Raw genomic sequence first — 9465 nt, 5'->3', positions numbered from 1 at the left:
TCCTGTTCCAATTCCTAAAGTTTTCATCCCCAGCTTGCCCTCAGTTTGGGTTTTCTCGATTCTCTTTCCTCTTCAAATCTGAACCGTTTTCCTCTTTACCCTGTCTGTGCTTTCAGATTTCATTAAGGCATTTACTCATTTCCTCTTCTTAAAGAGGACTTCTAAGATAGTCATAAAGACTACATCGAGATTCTTGTCTGTGTTTCGGCTATACTGCATTGCTTGGTGCCTGCTGTAACAGGGTTTCTGGGCTTTAGTGGAGACATTGACTGTTACTCATTGTGCTTTTATTCTGGTGTCTAGGTATCTGGCTTTAGAATGATCATAATTCTAGGTGATAATATCTGGTTTTGTGTTTGTTGGGGAGGTGGTGTTCCATTCCTTGGTTTCTGTTACCCTCTCTGGTTCTTAGGAAAGTATGGTGGTTGTGGGTTAACTGATCTAGGATCCTACTAGATGTGTGTAGGATTGTTGGCCTGGGACAGCTCAGCTCCACTACTCAGCATGGCCCCTTGGGGAGGCAGAACATGGTGAGTTTGATTGTGCTTATCCCATGCTGCTGCTGGCATGGGTGCTGAGCTACAGAGAAACATTGAGGCACTGCTCCAGGCATGGGAAAGTGCAGTCTGAGACGTGGGAAAGCCGGAGCTGGTTTGAGGTCCCTGGGCCTGTGACAAGGCCAGGGCCATGGGGTTCCACGCCACCTCTGGGAGTCTCAGAAGATCAGAAAATAGAGGGAGCAGGGCTGGGAACAGCATCTAGCCTAGGGCTGGGGGACAAAAGCAGTTCCAGCTTGTCTCATGGGTGACTGTCCTTACCTTGGTAGATGCAGGCTTGGTGGCAGTTGTGGCTGGGAGCTCAGAGAGGCCTTCTACAGAAGATTAGGCTGCAGCTCTTCATGGCTGAAGGCCTTCTTCATGGTTCTCCATGGCGGATCTTGATGAAAAGAGACAACCCATGGTTCCAAACAATTTATTGTCGTGACAGAAAACAGATTCGTAAAAGCATACCCCCCTTCTTGGGTTGGGCATGAGATTAAATACCTTTTGCAGAGAGGAATGTCTGGTAGGGAAAACTTATTGACTAAGCCCTCTGTGCCTCGAGGTACCTCATTAGCATGGAGGACTCGGTTTTGGAACTACATAACCACAGGTCACATCACTTTTATGTGAGAAACATGAGACATATTCCAAGTCAGGAGTCTGGCAAGGAACTAGGAATCACCTAAGCCTCAGGTGACTCTACCTTACTGAACTTCCTGGCATGGTTTTACATGTCACAGATGTGGCCACTGGGGGTTCCAGTAGAATGTGTTTCTTGACATTGAGAGCTGACATTTATGGATGGAGATTGGCTGGAGGAGTCTACAAGAGAAGGGACAGCAGGGTCTAGGTGAATCTGTTTAGTCTTCTGAGAATAGGGACAGAAATGGAGAAGGGAGCAGTACCTGTAGATTGCTATGGAGCTGGGACTGCTATGGAGATAGGGCATTGGATTTACAGATGAAGAAGGAGAGTGATATCTCAGGATCTTCTAGCTGCTCCCTGGCTGGCCTGGCTGGTACCCAGGACATGCCTATGGGGACTGCTAGCCAGGCTTCATGCCACAATCTCAACATTATAAAATACCAACACCTGGCTCTCTGCTCCTCCCTGTTCCAGAGACAGCCGTATCTTCTCATGCAGTGCCAGCTTCCTCTCATAGACAAGATGGTGAAGGTCAGTGTGAACGGATTTGGCTGTATTGGGAGCCTGGTTACCAGGGCTGCCTTCGGCTCTGCCTCTGGCAAAGTGGAGATTGTTTCCATCAACGACTCTTCATTGACCTCAACTACATGGTCTACATGTTCCAGTATGACTCTACCCATGGCAAGTTCAATGGCACAGTCAAGGCTGAGAATGAGAAGCTTGTCATCAACGGGAAGTCCATCACCATCTTCCAGGAGCGAGATCCCGCTAACATCAAATGGGGTGACGCTGGTGCTGAGTATGTCATGGAGTCTACTGGTGTCTTCACCACCATGGAGAAGGCTGGAGCTTACTTGAAGGGTGGGGCTGAAAGGGTCATCATCTCCGCCCCTTCAACTGATGCCCCCATGTTTGTGACGGGTGTGAACCACAAGATATATGACAACTCCCTCCCATCCTGCACCACCAACTGCTTAGCCCCCCCTCCCGCCAAGGTCATTCATGACCACTTTGGCATCATGGAAGGGTTCATGACCACAGTCCATGACATCGCTGCTACTCAGAAGACTGTGGATGGCCCCTGTGGAAAGCTGTGTCGTGATGGCCGTGGGGCAGCCCAAAACATCATCCCTGCATCCACTGGTGCTGCCAAGGCTGTGGGCAAGGTCATCCCAGAGCTGAACGGGAAGCTCACTGGCATGGCCTTCTGTGTTCCTACCCCCAATGTATCTGTTGTGGATCTGACATGCCGTCTGGAGAAACCTGCCAAGTATGATGACATCAAGAAGGTGGTGAAGCAGGCATCTGAAGGCCCACTAAAGGGCATCATGGGCTACACTGAGGACCAGTTTGTCTCCTGTGACTTCAACAGCAACTCCCACTCTTCCACTTTGATGCTGGGGCTGGCTTTGCTCTCAATAACAACTTTGTAAAGCTCCTTTCCTGGTATGACAACGAATACGGCTACAGCAACAGGGTGGTGAACCTCATGGCCTACATGGCTTCCAAGGAATAAGAAACCCTGGACCACTCACCCCAGCCCAGCAAGGATACTGAGAGCAAGAGAGAGGCCCTCAGTTGCTGAGGAGTCCCCATCCGACCTCAGGCCCCGACACTGAGCATCTCCCTTACAATTCCATCCCAGACCCCATAATAACAGGAGGGACCTAGGGAGCCCGCCCTTCTCTCTTGAATACCATCAATAAAGTTTGCTGCACCCCCCCAAAAATACCAGTACCTAATTACTCCATCAGAATATTATGAAGGGTAAGTATTTAGTGTATGTTTAAAAATATAAGCTTTTCAGTAATGTGATTCAAAGCAAACAAAATGAAAGGAAAACCATTGTTCCAATAGGAACACATGAAGGAGAGAGCCTTGGCACTGAGGTGCAAGCCAATTTCCAGGAGTAAGTGTAGTTTGGCTCAGGATTTTGAAGTGTCTGCCTTCAAATATGATATTAAAATGACATGAACGCTCAGCCTCTGAATGACATTTTTCTCGTTTTCATTTCACACGGAAGCAACTTTTGTCTTTTTAGTGAGGATCATAGGCCAATGTGGCCACCAGATGGCAGCAGAGTTCTTCCCGTGCTACTTCCGATTTGCCAGTGATTGCTAATTAAAGTCCAGCAAAAGGACCTTTGAAGCGCCTGTGCTGTCCTTACTCTGTGGTAGTACCTCCTTCCAGACATTGTGTTGTGCATTCTGCTCACCTTCCCTGAAGCTGTAAACCAACCACCGTGGAAGTCTGCTTAGGAAGCCTAGGTATCTTAGGCTCAAATAGATGATTAAAGAGACTGGGCACCAAATTGCACCAAAATCCTGATCTTGTCACCTGGGAAGTGGGAATCTGACCAATGACGACATTTGAAGTTAGGGAGGGTCAAGTTTGAATACAGCTATAGCTGTAGGAAATGTTGCACAGGTTGGGGATAAATGCTAAACAACCAGTGTTTGTCTCCTCGTTCATCTTTGGTAGAAATGTCAGCACTCTATGGCTGAATGAGAACGGCCTCCATAGGCTCATAAATTCAAATACTTGGTTGGCAGATGGTGAAAGTGTGAGGGAAGTATTAGAAGAGGTGACCTTGTTGGATGAGGTGTGTTTCCTGAGGTAGGCTTAGAAGTTTCAAAAGATCCCAGCCATTCCCAGGGTTCAGTCTGTCTCCTGCTTGTGGATCAATATGTGAGCCAACCGGGTGCTGCTCAGCCTCCTGCTGCCACGCCTTCGCTCTCCCATCATGGACTCTGACCTTCTGCAACTGTAAGCCCAGTTAAACTCTTTCTTTATAACTAGCCCCGGTGATGGTGTCTTATCGCAGCGATAGAAAAGAAACTAGTAGAGTAGCAGGCATGGCAAAGAAAATAAAATTATATTTCCCAAGGGGACTCTGAAGTCAATTATTTCCATCTACATAAGGAGTTAGTTGCACCTCTGGATGGTGAAATGGCTTCAATGGACTGGTCAGAAGGGGAATTGGCTATGATGAACAGGCAGACACACACAGCAGGAGGGAATCGTGGAGCAGTTCTGCAAGTGTGGCATGCTGCGATTCAGAGCACAGAGAGATATTCAGTCTGGAAGTCCGTGGTGGCAGACTCCAGACCTTAAGAACAGCTCTGATCAACCCAGATGACTGAGGAAAAGGAGTAGCATGCTCTCTTTTGATTATTATTTTTTTAATTCTGGTGCTAGGGATTGAATTTAGGACCACACACGGGCTAATTGCATACTCTACCACTGAGTCACACCTCCTGCTCTGAACAGTTCGTTGTCCTGTGAAGTTACCATGCTTCGCGTCTCCAATTCTTTGTCAATGCTCTCCTACTTGCATTTCTCATGTCTTGGATGTCAACCTTCATTGAGCAGAAGGAAGTGGCAGTCAGGGGATACGGTGTTAATACAGAAGAGACAAGCAGCACAGACACTCTATTGGGTCTGCAGAAGGCTACCCAATACAGGGTGCCTTTAAAACAAGTTGGACTCTTTAGCTTTAGATCATTTTAAACTTAACAGAAAATGAAGGAAAAATCACGGTGCAAAATTACCCACAAACCTTTTCCATAGACTCTTGTTGACATCTGACCCTATTTGCTTTATAATTGGCTCTGAGTCCATCAGCATACTATCACTTTTTTAATAAAAAGACTTGATAAATTCTATGCACCACTTCACTTCTAAATATCGCAGTGTACATTTTCTTAATTAGACTATCCTGTCGTTAATTGCAGTGCTATTGCCCATGTTCACAGTAACATCAACATCCCTGTCATCCTGTAATCTGACACCCTTATCACAGCTGTCCCGTAGCTCAGTGTTCTCATCCATAGGACTTGTCGGCTTCCAGAATAAGATGTAGCCTGGAGTCCATTAATGACATTTTTCAATCTGCGTTCCTAGAGCCATATCTAATCTATGGCTATGTAAACTGACATAGTTAAAGAATACCACTTAGCCCCTTTTCAAAAGGAAACCATTTCTTGTTGTGGTCTATGGGCCACAGACGTTCATACATGGACACAGAGGCTATTCACTGCCACCCTGAAGGCATCCTAGATGAGTCTGAGTCTACCTGGATACATACATACCAACCACTTCCAACTGACAGATGAGATGTCGATCACCTGTTTCTCACAGCTAACCTCTCCACAGTGTACTTTCAACTTAGCAATGTGCAGGAAGGAATTAAATTGAAGTGCTGTTGGGACCTTTGTCAAAGTTAACCTCAAGATCTACGACCCCTATTCTCACAGTAGCCAGTCTTTATGGTGAGAGTTCCAAATAATGGTATCCTGCCCCATCTTCCCTCCAGTCAGCACCGAACATCTTCACCTCCTTTAATTATTAATTAATTATCTATGTGGACTCAGACTTCATGAATTTTTGATGGTCTATGGCTCACTACGGTACTGAGTAACCATGATGCTCACAGACCCAGATTTAGCCAACAGGAACATTTTCTTCAGGATGGCTGCCACCTCCATGTGGCAAATCCTCTCCCGATGCTTTTAACCAACTTTGGACTTCCTGGCATAAGCAGTTCTGGATCATCTCATGACAACGCCACCAGCCATTGCTCTGAGGATCATTGCTTTGAGGATCAGACTGAGAGACCAGGATTTGGATACCAAGTATTTTCACTCCCTAGGACGTCCTTCAGTGCTTTCTGAGGCAAAAGACTGCAAGTATCTGCACACATATGCATATATACATAAGCTTGCGCATAAGCTTGTATATTCACCTAAGGCAAGTATATTCAAATACAGATATATCCATAATCTGTAAGCATATACATATACATCTAAGTATTTTAGAAATGATGAATTCTTACTGACAGCTCTTCTTCCCACCTATCCCTGTGGGAATGTTTCTTTGTTCTGAGATAGGGGAAAGATACTGTGCTTGAATTGTAATATTAAAGACAAATTCTTTCCCCCACCCAAAGCTGTGAGATGTGTGATCCATTTGCCAACAAACAATAGAGTTGTAATATTAAAAAGAAAACCAAAAGAATGAGTTGAACTGAGAAAAAATGGGGAAATCACCATGAATATATTTCTGTTTATTTACAAATCCATACAAAACATTTTTCCAGCACTTACAAGTTAACAGGGACTCTATAAGACACAGCAGAGAACAAATTAAAAATCTCTCAGCTTAAGCACAAGTTAAATGCGACAAGACACAAGGTTTAGAATTAATAGAAAATATGTAACAGGTATTTGTAGTCAGATGCCACATGAAGGACCATGTCACGGAACGGAGTGCAGGATGCCTGACTGGAAGAACCTGGGCCTTTCTGCATGAGTCAGATCAGACATGAAGGAAATGAAGGGTGAACCGTGAAGTTACCTGTGACAGATCTTCCAGGCACAGAAGGAAAGGTGTCTTCTGGTGACATTTGATGGAAGCAGGATGGGGACTAGTGTGATGGAGTACGAAGTACTAGGAGCTCAGGTGGAGGAGGTCAGGGAGGGTCACATCCCACCGGGCATGCCATGACAACATAAGACTTTGGCTTCTACTGTGTGTAAAACAGAGAGTCATTAAAACTTTTGAAACAGGTTTATACTGTGGTTTGCCTTTGGTTTCAAAGTAATCACTCCAGCTGCGGTATGGGCAGGAGGCAGGCAGTCAGGAGAATTCAGTTAGCAGGGATGTAGTAGTAGGCAGTCATGAGCTTGGTGTAGTGATCTCGTGATGATGTGACTGATACTGAGGTTACCACAAAAGTGACCCACTGGAGGTAGAGACCAGTGATCATTCTGCACGCCTTTGTTGCTTGTTGCTGGGTATCATAGGTTATAAGGCACCCTACAGAATACAGATACGAACAAGGAGCTCACTGCCTTGTGGGAATATGGTGGGTGAGCCAGATGCCCACAGCTATTATAAATCCAGTGTGATAATTCCTGGGGTAAAGACCAAGCACAGCCTAAACCAGCCATGCTCATGTTCACGGAGGACTGTCTCTCTGTATCTGCAAACTCAAGGGAAATTTCACAGAGTATGGTTTTGAAAGAGAGAGGAAGCCATCTCCCAGGATTCTGAGTGCTAGAGGAGACATCCACAGCCTGAATCCCAGTTCCTGTCATAGCTTCTCTGTAGACTTCATGACTCCATCATCCCTATGAATTCCTGTGCTTCTCTGCCAACATTTTTCAAATATGTTCCTTCCACAGTCAATATGCAGTGAGGTTGTGTTTCTTGAGGCCAATGGCTCTTAGTTGAGGCACAGAGAAGAATGATGAATTATCAGAAAAAAAATGGTGATCATTAGGGTATACAGGTCAAAGAAGGAGCGAGAACAGGACGATGTTCAGATTCCTGATACAGGTATGATGCTGGCATCATTTGCCAAGGAACGTGTTCAAGAAAACTGTAGAGTTGGTGAAGTGACTGAATTTGTTTACCAGTAGGTTTGAGCTGCCCATGGGATGCTGTCAGCCTTGCCGACAGTGCTGTGGTAACAGGTAAGAAGAGGAAGAGTTGCAAAGGAAAAGGGGATGTCAGTCTGCAGACAAGAAAAGAGAAGCCAGCACAAACTAAAAAGCACTCAGGGAATGAGGTCAGTCAGATAGGGGAGAAGGCGCATAATCAGCAGCAGTAATGAGAAGCATTCGCAGAGAGCACATGCAAATGCCTTAAACCTTGAAGAACCCATTTCACTGTCTTTCTTTTATTTCATTTATCCATATATATGTAGGATCCAGCTGTAACTTAGGGGCATTTTGTACAGTGCAGGCCTTAGCAGGATACTACTCATAAAATAATTCATCAACGAATGTGCTGTGATTGAATCCCTGGCCATAATACCATGGGTCATTCAGTGAATCCTTAAGATGTTATTTCACTGACTAGGTCTTTTTAAAAAAAAAACGAGAGCCAGGGTAGACATGAAAAGGAATTCAATGCAAGAGGCTACAAATCAAAAGAATAAAAATTACTTTAGATATTCATTGTTCTATAGAACTTTTTTTGTAAAGTCTTCACCCACTTTTCTGTCCCTTTGTAGTGTCTTCTTGGAATAGCTTACTCTAGTGTATTCCAGAAGAGTCCATCAAGGCAGTTTGTGTGATTCTTTAAAGAGCACCAAAATCCTCCCTCAAACGTGAGCTCTTTCAGCTGGTTTGGGTATTTCTAGCCGAGCCCAGGTTCTCCACTGCCTTGTTCACCAATTCCCCCCTTCTACTTGTTCTGACAGTAAGGTTATTTACTTGCAACTGTTTAATATAAGGTAAATCACAGCACCTTTCTGGGCCATATTTTCTCCTGTAGATGAATTGAAAAGATTATTCAATTTGTGTTTATAACTACCTCAATGCTTTTTCCTCTACCCCAAAATATTCGCAGTGGGGTCTGCCCAGACTCTGGCTACTACCTCTGTGCCCTGGGCACGGCTTCTCTTCTACTCCCTCCCCCACAAGTCACTCTTGCTGCCTAGGTTCATTCATCTCCTTGGGGTTGGGGGTTGAGGGACACATATCAAGCATCTTTGAATCTCCATTGACTTCTGTAATGGCTGAGGCTCAAAATAGTGCTCCACAGTGCTCCACAGTGCTCCACAGATGCTCTGGAGCAAAGATGGTTGAGAAGAAAATTATTTGAACATTTAGTCCGACATACACTGATTCAAGGTGCCAGGTTGAATCTGTACGTTGTTCTTGCTGGTGTGAACAGGAGAGCCTGCCAAGGGTCTGAAACTCATTGTTTGCCTCTTTATAACGCAGAACTTCTCTGAAATGTGATGGATACTGTGCCTCCGTTTAGAGGGAGAGATGAAGAAATAAGTCAAAGAATCTTTTGGCACGTTCTTTAGGGACTTTAGGAAAGAATTCTCATCTTTCCTAGTGTTTGGGGCCTGTGGTAAGTAGGGGCTTTATCAGTGCCAAACAGCGAGTCAGGGAATGGGTGGCCCATTCTGTGGTTTTCAGTGGGAGGTGGGGTGTGTGGGGGAATTTTAATATCTCAGACTGTCCTGTTTATGTACATTCTTAGGAAGCCAATTACAAGGGTGTGTGAACTTTAAAAACCCCTCTTCTCAAGAGTTGACCCAAGCAGGGCCTGTGCCCTGTGCCTGAGTATGGAGGGACTTTCCAGGATAGTCCTCAAATACAATAATGTCATTTTTCTTGAATTTTTTCTAAGACCTGAGTCCAAAACAGCCTGTGGCCTCTATCCATCACTTCTAAGTTAGCAGTAAAGACACCCTTGGAAAGACTTATGCTCTCTGAGCCAAACCACCAACAACTGCTCTTTCACAAAGGCTTCCTGG

At 45.1% G+C, this 9465-nt stretch overlaps 1 pseudogene across 1 annotated transcript; it reads left to right on the top strand.

Moving 5' to 3' along the window:
- Positions 1–1571: 1571 nt before the first annotated feature.
- Positions 1572–6128, top strand: Gapdh-ps3 (Glyceraldehyde-3-phosphate dehydrogenase, pseudogene 3; annotated as a pseudogene). Its single transcript, XR_015628261.1, has one exon. The product of XR_015628261.1 is annotated as a Glyceraldehyde-3-phosphate dehydrogenase, pseudogene 3 (transcript).
- The last annotated feature ends 3337 nt before the right edge of the window (positions 6129–9465 follow it).

The sequence above is a fragment of the Rattus norvegicus genome, chromosome 8 (assembly GCF_021556685.1).
Source record: "Rattus norvegicus strain SHRSP/BbbUtx chromosome 8, alternate assembly SHRSP_T2T, whole genome shotgun sequence".
NCBI classification, from domain to species: domain Eukaryota; kingdom Metazoa; phylum Chordata; class Mammalia; order Rodentia; family Muridae; genus Rattus; species Rattus norvegicus.
The sequence above is the reverse complement of the archived record's forward strand: the minus strand, read 5'-3'. Positions and strand labels throughout refer to the sequence as shown.